General features: G+C 32.0%; 1 pseudogene across 1 annotated transcript; it reads right to left on the bottom strand.

Annotated features, from left to right (window-relative positions):
• Positions 1–6,078: 6,078 nt before the first annotated feature.
• On the bottom strand, positions 6,079–15,115 carry LOC124831781 (uncharacterized; annotated as a pseudogene). Its single transcript, XR_015785509.1, has 7 exons — positions 14,912–15,115; positions 8,504–10,588; positions 7,815–7,900; positions 7,103–7,462; positions 6,789–7,010; positions 6,581–6,705; positions 6,079–6,475 (listed from the first exon to the last, which is right to left on the bottom strand). The product of XR_015785509.1 is annotated as an uncharacterized LOC124831781 (transcript).
• Between the last annotated feature and the right edge of the window lie 2,493 nt (positions 15,116–17,608).

Genomic DNA, 17,608 nt, shown 5'->3' with positions numbered 1-17,608 from the left:
ACAAAATTGTTCTATTTAAAAAAAAAATTATGACTGAATTGAATAAAAATAAATATAAAGACTAATTTAAATATAAAACATTGACACTGATTTTTACTGTAACATCCCAAATATGTCACATTGATAATTCATAATTCCTATATATTAACATTACATGTTTTGGGTTCAGATTTAAGCTATAAAACTATAACTTGAGTTATTCTATCCCTCCCTTCCTTGGCATTGAATGAGACGACATTCCTTCATCTGCTCCCGTATAATGAATTATACGATCATCGCACATACCCAAACACAAACACAAAAAAGTAGGGTGAGCTAACATGCAACCAATCATTTATGAAACATGCATGCAAACCTCATATAATAATTATGTCAAACATACTCATACCATCATACAACAATCACATCATACATACTCATCCATTACTTTGATACACATGGTAAAATGACATCACAAGACTTGTTACTTTATAACCCAACTCGTCCGGACTAGAATGATTACCGAGCTATGGCGGGTCTTGCACTCGTGGTGGCTTAATGAAACTTGGGCACTACCGCCCAACCACACTCACGAGGTTAATCCGTCATCACTCACCTTGGATCATACTGGAAGCACCCAAGACTAGGACCTCCTATTACTCCTCACCACATGGTTCAATCCTCTCTACATGAGAAGAAAGACCATTGGAGTTTCAGGATGACCCCCAAAACTAAGCTACCATGTAATCATTCTATACACCCCCAGATCACCACCATGTATCCTCTCCTTGAGGATCATGGAACTACGTCAATGAACCATACTGTCACTTTGAAACTTAACCCAAGACATGAATAATCAGATACCATCATATTATCACAGTGAATCCAACATCTCTCATACACTCACATACTTCCTACATAAATCACATCATACTATGCATTCCAAACATTCCACTCTTCAAAATTCAACTACACATACAATTTAAGAATATAATTATTCAAGATTTTTACTCAATTCAAATAAATTTACTATTTCGTAATAACATTACTCTTCACTCATATCATTAATTAAATATCTGAACCCATAAAACTAATTAACAACATGTTTAGATCATGTAGTAAAAGTTTTAGTCCAATCCAACGGTTAATAAGGTAGAATTCATAATTTTTGTATAAATGGTCCAAAAACGGAAATTAGCAATATTTACCCTGAGAAGATACGAAATTAATATCTCTAAATCTGTAACGCCAATTTCAAATCTGAACGGTCAAACTAATTCCCTATGTGTTATAAACTACATATTAAAATTTCAGATTGATCCAACGGTTAACTAAATAGATATTGAGGTTTTACCGAGGTAACTCAGGTGCAGAATTTTAAGTGGTTTTCGGTTATACTAAAAATGCGGAACTAATTCCTCTAAGCACAGACCTCTAATTACAAATCTGAACGGTCAAGATGTAGTAATATATTTTAGGAATCATATATAAAATTTTCAGGTTGATCTAACGGTCCAATAAGTCATAATATATATTTTATCGAGAGGACGCAGTAACAGAACTACAGGGGTAATTAATTTACTCAAACATGCAGGATTTATTTCTCCAAGTACAGACTTCTAATTATAAATCCGAACTGTCAAAGTGAAGAAATAGGTCTTAGGATTCATATATTAAAATTTTAGCTAAATCCAACGGTCAAAATAATTAAAAGAAAAGTTTTACCATAGTAATTCGAAAATAAGAAAATTATAATCATGAAAACTACATTTATACAAGTGAATAGATAACTACCATTACCAAAATTTTAACATGTTCATAACTCATATTCATCATCATAACATGGATAAAAATCATATATAAGAAGGATTAGCTCCCCTACCTCAATTCCAGACTTAATCCCGTGCTTAGAAATCGTTCTCCGAAAACTTCCAGAATTTCCCCTTTGCAACTAGAATTTCCTCTAACTCTCTTCTCTCAAAATTTTTCTAAATTTTTGGTGCAAGTTTTAGCATTCCCCCATGCTTGCTATTTATAGTCCAAAATTTTACTATCCATCATTTTTTTTATATTATTTATTATTTTAATTTCACCACTTACATAATGGATTCACCATTTACATAATGGATTCACCACTTACATAATGGATTCACCACTTACATAATGGATTCATAATGGATTCCTTAATAATGATTTCAAATATGAATGCAAAATTTTCTACCAATTAAGCTACCAAAATTTCTTATTTAAATTTCCATATTTTATAAACTTATTATATTTTCCATTCACAAAAACATTTATTACTACTAATAATAAAATTGTTACTATTAAAGTAAATATTTTTCATGGGTCTTACATTTACTCCTAACACGATATATTGACTTTGCAAATGATTTTTTTTTTAAAATAAATAAATAAATTAAAAAATTATGAAGTAACATGTAATCGACATTGTTTAATATCCGTTCATTATTTAAATGGCATTATAAAAATAATTAAATTGAGTAAAATTGATAAAAACTGAGACTAAATTAAAAAAGAAAATTATGACTAAAATTGAATAAACTTAATAAAAATTGAGACTAAATTAATATTTAGGCATGATTTCTATCTCAATTTATTTACTTAATAAAAACATATTTATGTTAAAAACATATTTATTTAAAACACCAAAGAATTAAATTAAATTAAATTTAAAACACTAAAGAATTATACATATTCATATCAATTTAATTTAATTTAAATTAATTTTAGAAGTATATATTAATTCATTTATGAAACCGCAAGTTACTAAAAATTTATAAAACATAGTAATAGTCATGTATTCATCAATGTTGACATGGATTTTTGTTGTTTTCTCATTTTTCTAACTTACTTTACATGGTAGAAAATTAGGAAATCAATCACATCGGAAATAAATAAATAAATTTCTCTTAAAAGGACAATAATATTAAAATTAATAGAGCAATAAGATTCTCAATTTATAAATTTTAAATTATCATTCATCAATTAGAGTAAACATGACTCATACTGAGTCGTGTTGTCAAAGCATCATCCACTAAAGAAAGTAGTTATTTGTAATATAAATTGTATAGTATATTTTTAAAGGATTGGAGATGCAAGAAAAAACTCTTCGAGGCAGAGGTAAAAACCCTACTATATTTTTATTACTATGACCCATAATTATATTAAAGTTGTTTCAAATTTGCAATATTTCAGCCCAAAAAAAGTGGATAATTATATATGCTTAAAATCCTTGTCTAATACTTGTTGGAAAAGTCAAATTAAAAGGGTTTAAAGTTATTAGATTTGAAGTCAAGACTGACTCTGATTAGTTTGTATAAATTTTATAATAATGTATTAATTGAGATTTTACAGTAAAACAACATACTAAACAAATAATATATTTTATTAAAATAAGTTATAATTTATTTGTCAAAGAATTTAATTATTATAATCGAGAACTTTTACGTTTTCGTTTGGTTTGCTTATTTAGTATGACATTTTATTTTCTATTAACATGGTGACTAATAAATTACAATTTAAGTATGTATGAATTAATACTAACATAAATCAAATAAAATTGTTTTTTGAGATGTATAGAAGTTAAGGTTTCATATTTAGTACGAATATTTGTTAAAAATATTGTACTTGATATAGATGTAGACTTTATCTTTTCAACAAAATTCACTTTCATAGGAAATTAATAATAATTTGATAATTTGATGAGAATATAAGCAATTGGATGAAATAAATTTTTGAGCAATTAAAGACATTTGAAATTAATTTAATATTTTGTTGATTAGAGAAGTCAATGTCACTCTATATGATTATATTATGAGACATTGTTGTGGTTATGTTTAGTTTTTTTTTCTTGATAAATATGTTTTTCTTTCTTGAAGTATTAAATTGGAAATGTTCGATTCGTAGATCGAAATTTTGATACCGTGTGATTCTGTACTTTTGAAAGTATTGATTTTAGTTCTTATTTTTTTTTTACGAACATTAAAATTTATTCTACTTAGCAAATGATACGTCTCATGATTATCTATATATTGATTTAAAAGATTTATTTTCTTTCTGAACAACTTTGTGTACTAACTTAATATCATCCATAAAAAATCTTAAGTCTACAATAGTAAAACTTATGATCCAAATACCTTAATTGCTTATAAATAGTTAAATATAGACTTGTCAATTTGATACATCTTATATAGCTTGATTCTAACACAAGTCCGTTGGGACTAGAAAAAATCATAAAACCAAAAAGTCTCCAATTAGAAAGCTTATGAGGTCAAAATATTTACAAAAGTCCATGAGATCAAAATATTTATAAAAGTCTTATGGATCAAGACCAACCCATTGGTCTTCTTTTTAGAATAAAATATTCATTTTGAATACAAGAAAAAATGAAACCAACTTTTAATTTGTTGCAAATCTAAGTATTCTTAATTTGTCAATGAGTTATATATAAACATTTTCATAAGACTAATATAGATTTTGTAAGAGATTTCAATATATTTGGTTGCTTGTTTATGTAGGAAAATTACACACTAACTTGAAATCATTGACTCGCTAAACATATTTAATTTTTCTTAAATGACTAAACATATTTTTAAAGTATATAAAATAATCATTTAATTTTGTTATACAAAAAATTAATCTAGATTTAAATTAAAATTAAATAAGACATCTCAATTTGAAAGTTTAAAATAATGAATTTATGAATAATAAGTTTACAAATTTTTTTATTATATATTGTTTTTTTTAATCTATGACTTAAATTTATACTTAAATTCTATCAATTATTTATTTTTCTTTAATGATATATATATATATATATATATATATATATATATATATTATTTAGTAATTATAAAAACTATAGTGTAAATTTTATTAAAATTAATCTAATATTCTCACATTTTGATTCCATCTTTTTTTGTCATGTTTAGAATTTTATCACAATATGTACTATTTTATTAAATGCTATAAGTTTTCTTCTTTAAGAAATTGATAAAATTAATTAATAAATTATAGTCAATAACTGTATTAAATTATATATTATGTATTTTATTTAATAATATAATAATAAGTATAATATAAAAATATTATTTAAATATAATAAAAAGACAACATATTAAACTATATAATAAAATATATAATTTTATACGTAGACATAAATGTTGTTGTTTATGAGAATTAATTAAAATTTTGTAATAAGATCAAACTCACCTTAAGCCTCACCATAACTCACTTGAGAGAGACTTTGGAAATTGGAATTTTTTTTTTCTTTTTGCCTCCACTTGAAGGAGCCTCCTAAAAGAGAGTTTTCAAGGATAGGTTAAGATTGATCAATAGACCTTGATAAACTTGACACCTCTAATTAAATGTGACTAGAGCATAAGCTCAATGAAAATTTTCAAAATTGAAATTAATATAATCTTAAGCTCATCAATGTCACAAAATGTTGAATTATTTAACGAATTTCTCGATTACAATTTTGTAAGAAAATAACCACATGGTAGTTTTATTATTAATGTTTTGCATATGGAAGAAACAAGTTTTTGCCATAACTTTTTGTATTTTGTTTGTCTGCTATTAGTGAATATTAATAATGTAAGATGAGATGGATAGATGAGATAATAAATATAAGACGTCTTTTTAATTTTTCTTCAAATTGTAATAATGCTTGTTATTTAAAATTAAATTATTTCTATTATTTTTATTATTTATTGTTTTGGGACGAAAGATTGATGTCAACCTTCCAAAATCAAATAAGTTGTCCAAAGATCCAAAAGTTGTATTTAACTACAAATGATATCTACAAAAATATACTCCCATATTGAAGTTAACTTATCGTCGACAGTGTTTACCATAAATATAAATTTCTTGTTTCCTTGTCTCAAACTTATATTTACAAATTTTGAAATTATCATTTCTTTATCTCAAACTTATATTTACAAATTTTAAAATTAACATTTGATTAACAATGGCCTAATTACAATCCAATTGTAACCAATTACACTTTACCACAAAGTCAGTTGACATTAAAGTTAATTACCATTTACTAATCAGTTAAGTTTCCCAACCATTCCGTCCCGAAGGTGGCTTCCTCATAGATTTCAATGTGATCGACATACATTTATATACCAAATTAAGAAAAACTTATACAGATAGCCCTTATAACTTTGTTATGGGCCAACGGCTAATAACTAAAATCTAAAACACCAGTTCTATCAAACAGAGCAAAGAAACAGGTACTAACTATCAAAATGTACTAATTCGCATCAATAAATCGATGGGTATAGACACTGAATCAATGATTGACAGAACATGAACTAGCAGAAGTCCTCAAAGTCTTTGGCAGACTCGGTTTCTGAAGAGTTAAGGGCTAGTGCCCACTGGTAACCTCTCCACACACCGCATCATTTGTATTGTGTGAAGTTTTTTTTTGCTCTGAAGACCCCCCACAAGTAGTATTTTTCTTGAAATCCTGTAAAACAAGAAATTCAATAAAATCACTATACAATTTCGTTTTACGAACAATAAATTTGGACTTTGCCATTGAAAAGAGTTCTATGAAATATAAATGACTCACTTCGGCATTGGATAGGGAGTAACACGGAAGGAAAAATTAGAAGATCTGCATTTTCAACCACAGCTCTTATGGCGAAGTCACCGGACATCATGTGATCAACCAGCTTGTCATAGGACCTCTCAACACTGTAAAAGTATGACAGATTTAATAGTTAATACTGAATTAAAGAGAGAAGAATGAGATCATGTTAGTTTATCTTTAAAATCACCTTTCAGTGTCAGGAAAGAAATAAAGAGCAATGCTATCATCATTTGGACCACAATTCATGAAGGACTTCGGCCACACCGCAGTTCTTGAGAGCAAGTCTGGGCAAAGAACATCAGGGAAAAGTTTTGTCTCCTCCAAAACTTTGGAACATGCTAAAGTGGACATATGGGCTAAAAGCCCAAGAACCGTATGAATACTAGGGCAGGAGAGGCGCAGACTTCCCCTATTGGCCAGAAATTTAACTTTAGACAACGGTTCATCATAGAAGCTAGAAAAACTATCCGCTTCTAAAAGGGTAAAAAACAAATTTCTTACCTCCAGACTGGATCTGCAATAGGATGTGGAACAGTCAGAATCATAGACCCCTCAGTATTATTAGCTTCATCTTTTGGAGCTGGTTGACACTCTTTCCCAAACTCTTCCTTTTCAGTGTTGTTACTGCATTGAGACAGCCCATGATGAGACAAGCTATGATTGTCAGATAACAGCGCCATTGTTTTAGCTTCCATATTTTGTAGCCCTTGCTTGTTCTTTACTCTCTCACTGCTATTTTGAGATGAAATATTTGCTGAGTTTAGAGAGACATTTTTTGCAGATGTATCTACTACCTCGGGCTCACAATCACAAAACCAATTAACATCAGCGGTAAAAATCACGGGCCCATCTAAACAATACCTGAAAAGGGTGTTGAGAAGTATAATGTCAATATATATGTATTTACGAACGTAAAACTATAACTTCAAGTACATACAAAATAAAAGCTTCCGGGGCTTGAAAGGAAGTTCATGATATTAATACAATTGTATCATACAATATACCACATGCATTTTGACACAGGTTCAAGATAAAAATACCATGCATGTGCATCACTTCAATATTCTATGGACTCAGCACCTAAAATGGGAATACTCCCTCCTTACTGTTGACAAAAAATTTAAGAATGTCCCTCTGGGACATCAGAAGTCACAACATCCGAGTCAAGCACAACAATAAAGATTGCTAAAAGTACATTTTGACATAAAAGTACCTATGAATGGCATAAACCTGACACTTCTTGCAAAAGACAAGTGTCTCTTGAAAGCCTACATCGCCACAATTTAGACAAACAGCCAACTGCAACAAAATTTGTACAGAATTTACTTCAATGATGTTTTACAAAAGCAAATGTAAATTTGAAAAGAAACACTTTCACCACAAATTACTGGAACAAATGCATGCAAGCAGAAACTAGTTGGTTTTTGTGTTAACAGAAAAGATTATCTCAAAATGATAATCAGAGTTATAAAACTTGCCACATCTAGTGCATCGATATTCTTCATAAATAACATGATAAAAAGAATTGTAATTTATGTCATTTTATGAAGATGAGAGTTGAAACCTTAAAAGGTCTAATCCTTAAAACCCAACCCAACCACAGGTAAACCATCCAGAGGTTTTGATAACAAATATTCTAAGTGTTATGTACTTTATACTATCTGAACACTCTAATATATGTTCTTGTGACAGCTAAAGGTTACACTAAACCTTACAAAATCTTATATACTTGGTATAATTAGATCTGTAGAAAGTCTAATGGAGGATTTTATCCCCCCCCGGGCAGATCATTCAACAAGTCTAAATTAATCATAATGGGCAGGTCACGCATAACCATCTTGTTACAGTAATAGTAATGCTCATAACTTAGTTCACTAACACCACGTTTCACATAGAGAAAACCTGAGACTGCTGAGTGGTCCCTGACTGATGCATGACAATATCCATCTTTTGTTCATGATTAGAACATCCATCCGCAGAGTGGCTGATAGCATGATGACATGAAGGAGAATTGAACTCTGCTAGAACTGATGGCACCAGCTGATTGTTTTTCTCATCAACACAATTTTGGCTCTCAGAATCACTTGTGCGTTCTGATGACTGAGATTCTGTTTCAATATGTAAATCATGTTCAATTTGAGGTTCAGAACTTGATCTTGCTGCTGTTGATCGCTGATAATTTGTTTTCAAAGTGAGATTATCAATCTCTGGAAGTTCTTTGCTTCCTAACACAGATGTCTGTAAAACATGTTGAGTTTGAGGTTCAAAATTAGATGCCACGTCCAGGGATGGTGCAAATACCTGAGATGTCATAAACCCTTCTGATGGTACTATTGCCATTGTGGCAGAATCAGAACCCATATCTTCAGCTTGGATTTTAATATTAGAATCTGCAGGGGCATGTGATTGATCAGTCACTTCTAAATTTCGATATTTAATCTCATAATGCTCATTGCCCTCTAATACAGGTGCCTTCAATGATGAAATGTGTTGAACTTGTGGCTCAAGACTTGACTCCACTGAAAGTGTTGGTGCAATTATGTGAGATGCCACAGGCCCAGGCAGCGCTGCTAATGCTGGTACTGAGTTTTGTACAGGAAATTCTACAGATTTTAATTGGGAATTGATATTGACTTTTGATGATTCCATGGGTCTTCTTAACCCATTGTTCTTCTTTATGTGTTTACCTGTTTTGGCTCTTCTGCTCTTCCGCTCCGAAATACTAGCCTCAGAACTCATATTTGTTAACGTGTGCTGTTTTATTTCAGTTATCTGAACTGTCTTAGATTGAACTACTAAATTCTTATGAGAATTTGAAATTTTCCCATTTGAACTCCCTAATCTCTGTTGTAGTTTCAACTCTCTTTGATCTCTCAACATTCTTTGATGTCTCTTTCCTTTGTTATGTATTTCTAAATTCTTTGTTCTGAAAGGGGGCAGTAGATGAACCTCACAAATTTTACAGTATCCCATTTTTGATGATTCTATTACTTTTTCTGCCGAATCAGAAGACAAAGCTTTAGGTTGGGTGTTAATATTTGAAGACGAAGCCGCATGTGGATGATTTCTTGTTTCTACAGTAGGATTTGGAATCTCATTACCTTCCCATACTTGTGTTTGAAGAGTTAAGATACGCTGATGTACAAATTTGAAACTTGATCCCTCTACAGGTAATGAGGTAATCACAGGAGATGTCACAGATGGGTGCGGTGCAGATACAGGAATTTGGATGGGAGATATTACAGAAGCTGACCGAGAATTAGTATCAAGTTTTGATGATTCCATGGGCCTTCTTGCTCCATCATTTGTCTTCATGTATTTACCAGATTTGGCTCCATCGATCTTACGTTTGAAATTATAACTCTGTGCACTTGTGTCATCCCTGGGTTTCCCATGGGCTGGAACTTCAGGTTTAACCGCACCCTGTGTGCTAGTATTATTCCTAGGTTTCCCATCAGCCGGAACTTCAGGAGTAACCCCTTTATCTTTCCGCACATAATTCTTATGCTTGGCAGCAGTAGCTTCAGAAATCACTTTTATTTTTGCGCATCCATTTTCCCCAGATTTCAGAATTCTCTTAGGTTGACCTGCTAAATCCACTTGAGAATTTGGAATCTGCCCATTTGATATTCTTCGTGTATCAGTTTCCTCGCGTAGCTTCAACATTCTTTGATGTTTCTTTCCAAGATTATGTTCTTCAATACTTTTGTAACCAGACAACTTAACATCACAAATTTTACAATTTAGCCTTGGTTGTGGCCGGTGTAATGGTCCAAGAGCAGGAATAGTTGGTTCAGGAGTATGATGAGGCACATATTTACCACCAGCAGAGTGCAAATCCCAACCATTACGAGGTACATATGTACCACCACCATGGTGGAAATCCCTACCATGATGAGGAACTTGACCATAGTAGTTAAACTGGCTCTGACCCCAATCTCTAAATGATATATCGTTCGAGTTATTTCCATATGGAAACCTCCCATTCTGCAAATAAACATTCAAACATAAAGCAGTTATATTGATATTTGCTAAAGCATTCAAGTATGAAATTATGAAAATTAGAGACAATACACAAACATTCTTAGGTCACCTGTTAGGACATGGAAGGTATATGAGAGGAGAAAAGTGAGGAAGAGTACTTAACTACTAAACAGTTAAGTGGGGCGAGAAAAGGGTCTTTATAAAAGGACCTCTTTTATTGTTTTCAGTAGACAGTTTTGACCTTTGAATTGTAGACCGGTTCAGACCTGGTGAAGGAGGTTAAGCTCCTGGATTCTTTTCCCAGTTTGTATTCCTGATTCTTTGATGTGAATACAGTTAGTTTCATTACCATTTCTTGTTGTGAGTTTTACTGAAGTGTGTGAGTGAGGTAGAGAGTTAGGTTTATTACCCAAATTCCTAACAAAGTGGTCCGACCTGCCAGATCTGTTTGGGGGAGAGCGCGAACGATGGAGGGAAGAATGAATGTCGTTGAGGGACAAATGGAGCATGTGGAGATGGCCGTAGATGGGATGAAGGCGGAATTAGCGGTAAATAGACAAGAATCCAAAGCGATGCGCAAAGACCTCTAAGAACTTATGAGGTTGATGGGTGCATGCACCAAACCCGCCGATGAGAAAGCTGATGGAATCCAAAGTTCAGTCAAGGACAATCGGAGGGACCGGCGCGACGACGTAGATGGAGAAAGAGATGGGGAGCGTTCAGAGAACCAACCCAATTGGAGGCGAAGGGTGGAGTTACCCACTTTTGAAGGACCCGATCCTTTGAATTGGATTAACAAGGCCGAAAAATTCTTTGAGATACAGAAGGTGGGGGAGGCTGAGAAGATCGAACTGGCCCATATTAGCATGGAAGGAAGCGTCGGTCATTGGTTTAAGTTCTGGAAGGATAAGGCGACCGATCGGTCGTGGGAGGGACTCAAGGAAGCGTTGTTGATTCGGTTTGAGAGTCGCCACCGAGGTGGCATTTTGAGAGGATGGCGGCGATCAGGCAAACAACAATCGTGGAAGAATACATGAGAGAATTTGAAGCACTGGCTGGGCAGACGAAGGTGTTCTCGAATGACCAGCTGCTGGGATACTTTCTGGCGAGCCTACGGGAGGAATTATGATGCCAAATTAGACCACACAACCCACGTAATTTGATGATGGCGATGAAACTAACGCGAGAAGTTGAGGAGGCCCTACGCGGGTTAGGTTTGATGGGTTGGACGGCATCCAAGAATCCCCCATCATGGGGGCAAACGACAGGAGGAGCGGTGGTGGTAAGAACCGAACAGCCGAGGAGCAATCCGGGAAGAACGACCCCGATCGAGAGCATCGGGTTAGTAAGACGTGACAGCGCAACAGGAAGCGGTCCAGTGAGAGGCGGAACTCACGGAGGAATTGATAACCGAGGACGGAGTTCAAGAAACCTGCCCTTCCCTGAGTTTCTGAAACGCAAAGAAGAAGGGAGGTGTTTTCGATGTGGGGGGCCTTTTAGCCCGAGGCACCAGTGCCCTGAGAGAAGTTTATGGGTGGTGCTATTGGCGAAAGATGAACAAGGGGATGTCGAAGGGGAAGAGGTCGAAGTGGAGCCACAACGAATGGAGCTATCGGCTTTTTCAGCCAGCGGATTTGCAAATGGAGGGGCCATCTTGCTGGCCAACCAAGGTATTGGATAGAAGGATCCAACAGCAAGGGAAGGACAGGCGGGAGCAGGTTCTAGTTGAATGGCAAGCAGGGGTGGATAGTGCAACTTGGGAGGATCGAATGGTGATGCAAGATCAGTTTCCTGATTTCAACCTTGGGGACAAGGTTGATTCTCAGGGAGGGAGTAATGTTAGGACATGGAAGGTATATGAGAGGAGAAAAGTGACAAAGAGTACTTAACTGCTAAACAATTAAGTGGGGCGGGAAAAGGGTCTTTATAAAAGGACCTCTGTTATTGTTTTCAGTAGACAGTTTTGACCTTTGAATTGTAGACCAGTTCAGACCTAGTGAAGGAGGTTAAGCTCCTGGATTCTTTTCCAGTTGTATTCTTGATTCTTTGATATGAATACAGTTTGTTTCATTACCATTTCTTGTTGTGAGTTTTACTGAAGTGTGCGAGTAAGGTAGAGAGTTAGGTTTCTTACCCAGATTCCTAACATCACCACAAATTTAGTAGCCAGACAGAACACACTAATTACATCATCACCTGGAGTTGCTTGCAATAAGGATCAAGCCGTTGAACCATTGGACCAATCCAACAACTCAACCAGACTAAATCAAACAGAACATATTAGACTTTCAACCAAATCTCAGTTTTGAAAACATTCAGTTTCAATAAGAAAAAAGGTTGAAAAAAATTATCATAATCGCCTTAATTGGGGTCCCAACAATAACACTGTAAAATTTACCAACATGTTTATTTATATCACTTTAGATAAATTTGGTGTTGCATAAATTTTATAAAATGAAACACGTGGTAGCACAATCACTTCACTATTTCTATCGAGACGGAAAAAACTGTCCAGGCTTATCAATGTTAATTACCCAACAATATACATGTTTCTAGCCTCTCATACATCATAAACAAGTGGTTCTAAAATTCAGCAAATGTCACAATTAAAAAAATATACACATCCTAAGCCAAACCAAATATAACTTCTAACTAGACATCATACACCCGTCAACTCTCCAAACAAAATGCTCCTCCCTGACTAATCTGCTATGAATGTAAAACTCTAGACATGGTTGATACGGCATTCAGAAATTGTGAAAATTCTAACAAATTTAAAATGCTTCATAACAAATTTAAAATGCTCTAGACAAGTGTTTATAGAACAGTTGCTACCAAACTAAAACTCTTGATATGTTCCTCTACACCCACCATAGTAATCCTCTTCCTCATAGTGTTATGAAGGGCCAATTTTGCAAGGAAAACAACAATCTCCAAAGCACAAACCTCCTCGGTCATTTTTTATTAAAAAAAATTCAAATATTCAAAGGTTAAATATATTTTTAGTTCTTAAACTTGGATACAAATTGAAATTCGTCACTTTTCTCTCTCCCATGAATGGTTCTTTTAACCCAATTTTAACCTTTTTTACGTGTTAAACAATGTTTCAGATTGACATTTGAACTGGAACGTGTCAAATGGTATAAGCAACTCAAATGTCAACATGGAACATCATTTAACATGTAAAAAAATTAACATTGTTAAGTTAAAAGGATTATATCCATTCATTTTTAAAGTTTGAGGATCAAAATGTATCTAAGTTTGAGATAGGAAAGAATTCCAATTTCACATTTAAGTTTAGAAACTAAAAACATAGTTAACCCAATATTTAACCACCAATATTTATCTCATACTGTCCAAAAAAAGTGCTTTGGCTATGCCCACCCAGCCCAAGATGAGACAAATATTTACACCAGCCTTGCATCTTAGCAATGTTATCGATTGTGGATCATGAAAATATATATGTATAAAATATATATGTATAACATTTATATAACAAGAAGTCTCTTAGCGGTTGAAATATAAAATATATACATCAACTATATATGTATAACATTTATGTTGTATGCAAATAAAAATAAAAATGCATAAACATTTTTAATAGAGATAACACGCAGGATGCATGCGACAACCACGATACCATAGCAGCTGCAATAGTGAACACAATAGCAATGGTGGATCAAGGACTTCCTCGATGTAATGGCTCTATAGTGCCGCTATAATGGCTACTCAACAAAACGGCTTCCTATAAACACTAGGCTCATATAACAATATACAATTTATCAGTGTCCACTTAACAAACTACACATGACATCACAAAGCACAGTGCTAATTCTACAAATATATCAAATTGATCTCCACAGTTGTGAACAAATTTTTAAAATGTCTTGAAAAGAAAAAAAAACAAAAACAAGAACGACACAAGAAATTGTTAAAACAAAGCTATATCATATATTGTCCTCTTCCATCCCATTTCCACACCCTTTTTCTGCCAAATCCTGTCTACATTTTTAATAAATCAATTGTCAATTCCATCTCTTTCACGCCCTTCCTCTGTTCTTTCGTTCATTATATGTCCTCCAAGCCCCCACAAAATGGGGTAACATTAACTATTTTCCCATAAAAGAAAAAATTTGAAGGAATTCTACCACACACCAAACACCTATCAAACCATGTAGCATGGAAATTCAAAACTACACACCCACAAAAGCAATTTTTCAAAGCCGACACAGTAATAAAAAGTCTATGAGCGCACAAGCAAAAGGATGGGAAAAACCAAGGGGAAAATAAAAGTACGAAAAGAAATAAATGAAAAAACAAACTAACCATGTTATCAATTTTTCAAGAACGACGATGCGAAGAATATTGCAGAAAGAGTGGAATCAGAGGGCAATAACAGAGAGTATCAAGAAGAAGCAACGCGTTCAGGATTTGCAAGGCGCCAAAATTCGAAGAGAAGAAACTGGGAAGTGAAAAGGAAAGTTAAGCCGTCATTCTTGTGCACAGTGGTTTAGAAGAGTTGAGAATTTTGAAAAACAGTGAAATTATTAGGATTATTAGAAAATGAAAAAGAACCTTGTTACTTATTTTATACTCTCATTTAACAATCTTAAATATTAATATTTTATTTTACAATTATTTATATCTTGTTATTAATTAAATATAATATTTTATTATTAAAATATTGTATTACACCATCATTTAACAATCTTAAACAGTACTATTTTATTTGCCTTTTTTTATCTTTTATTTTATTAATTAAATATAACATTTTATTATTAAAAGGGAGCTAGTTTAAAATCGGAAAATCAAAATTTTATTAAATTAATTTGGCATTTACTTAGAAAATTTGATTCAATAACCAAACTTAAGATACTGTATGTTCTGTTTTTTTTACAAATGCTTGGATACATATTATTTGTAAACGAACCTAGAATATATTTAAAAGATCCTTTTAAAATTGTATATAAATGAGCTAACGGAAATTCAGAAAACAAAAATTTTATTAGATTAGATAAAATAGCATATGTATATTTACATTTTGATTATATTAAAATAAATACATGATTTTATAATTTTAATGAGTAGTTAATTAAAAAATAGAAAAATAATATAATTTAATATATATATATATATATATATATATATATATATATATAATTTTGTAAGAATAACATTATTTCAAATAAATTTTAATTATTTTAAAATAAAAATAAAGTTACTCATTTATTTATTTTATTAAATAAATAAATAAGGTATTATTTTATTAAAAGAAAAAATTATTCAAATATCACATCAAAAAGTTATAAAATATCTTTATTTCTTTTATATGTACGTAATAGTAAAATAAAAAAATCAAATTACTCTTAATCAAATATATATTGTATATTTGAGTGGCTATAACTTTTATATTCCTCAATTCAATCTACCATCAAGTGATGATGGAATTTTAATTATTTTAACCAATTTATCTCTGCAAAAATTGTTTAATTTTTAATCAGTCGATTTTGTCATGGTTTGAATTGACGTGATCTTTATTTTATATTATCATTATTTAATATTTCAAAAATAAAAATGTTGTATTTAAAGTTTAAATCTATCATAAATTCAATTATTTTTAATTTTAATTATATCAATTAAAAATTTGAGTGTTTAAATCTTTTATATTTATTATAATGATTTGATTTTCTAGTTCAAGTACAGCACTATGAATATGAATACGAATATAAACGAAATTATAATTATTTTTAGTCTAATATTTAATTTAAGAAAATAAAGTAATGTCATCGTTACCGATTTAGGGATGAAATATACAATCACACGAAGTGAACAAGTAAAATTAGAGAATTACCATGAAGCATATTTCACCAAATTACTTCAGTATTTTGTAGATTTTCCATAATTATTGTGTAAATGGAAATTTACGTGCTTAATGCAACATATCGATTTCTTATAAAGATGTTATTAAAAGTCGATAAAATTCATAATTTATTATAGCACGGAAATGAAAATATACTTAAACAAAATCTTATCCAATTATATTATTTCAAGTAATAAAATAACAAATGAAATCTTAACTTGTAACACAAAATAGCTTTAAATAAATCCTAAAGTTATTCCCATCTTCTCTCGAGTCAATCACATCTCTAGAATATTGATAATATTATTTGCTCATGTATAACACATTATACGATCATCGTCGATAATTTCATTCACAAACACAAACATGTATTGGGTAAGCTACTAATAAAACAACCATAAGAACAAGATAGACACATACTAATTATATCAACAATAATCAAACACACAACAAGATACATATCTTCTAATTATAATAACCATAATCAAACACACAATAACATCTCTAACCCTTGATATCATCACTAACATCTCATACATAGACCCTTGGTCTATCCACTCATTAGCACTCATGCTAACTACTTACCATAACTATTATAGTTACACCACTATCCACATAATATAACATGGAGTATCTCAAGTACCATGATCATCATCATAGATACACCACCATCATGACTATCACAGTCATGAACAACACCATGAGCATCACCATACCATAATATCATAGTGAAAAAAATCCATCTCACTCTTATACCCTACCTCACGAATTGTAGTTGTTCCTAGAGCCCACCTATAGCCTCCGCTACAGGACATATGTAATCTCTCCTATAGATTATCTCCTTCCAATGCACACAAGGCAAAAGGAAACACATATCCGCAAATAGAACCAAGATTTACGAGGTACAACAAGTAGACTTATCATCAACTCTCATGCTCATCAATCAGATATCCCAACACTCACTCATGCTCCACTCTCAACCACAAGTCAAACTGATCCTAAACATAACCACTAACCTCAATCTCTAATTGTCATCATGTTCCATAGCTCCTTAGGCTTGGTTCACATCCATTCTTCATCAAATTTGTCATTTTTTACTAAAAAGCATTGTGATAATCGATTTTCACTTAAGATAATCGATTGTCTCAGTGAAATTTACCCAT

The sequence above is a fragment of the Vigna umbellata genome, chromosome 4 (assembly GCF_029865625.1).
Source record: "Vigna umbellata cultivar VRB3 chromosome 4, Vumbellata_1.0, whole genome shotgun sequence".
Lineage (NCBI taxonomy): Eukaryota > Viridiplantae > Streptophyta > Magnoliopsida > Fabales > Fabaceae > Vigna > Vigna umbellata.
The sequence above is the reverse complement of the archived record's forward strand: the minus strand, read 5'-3'. Positions and strand labels throughout refer to the sequence as shown.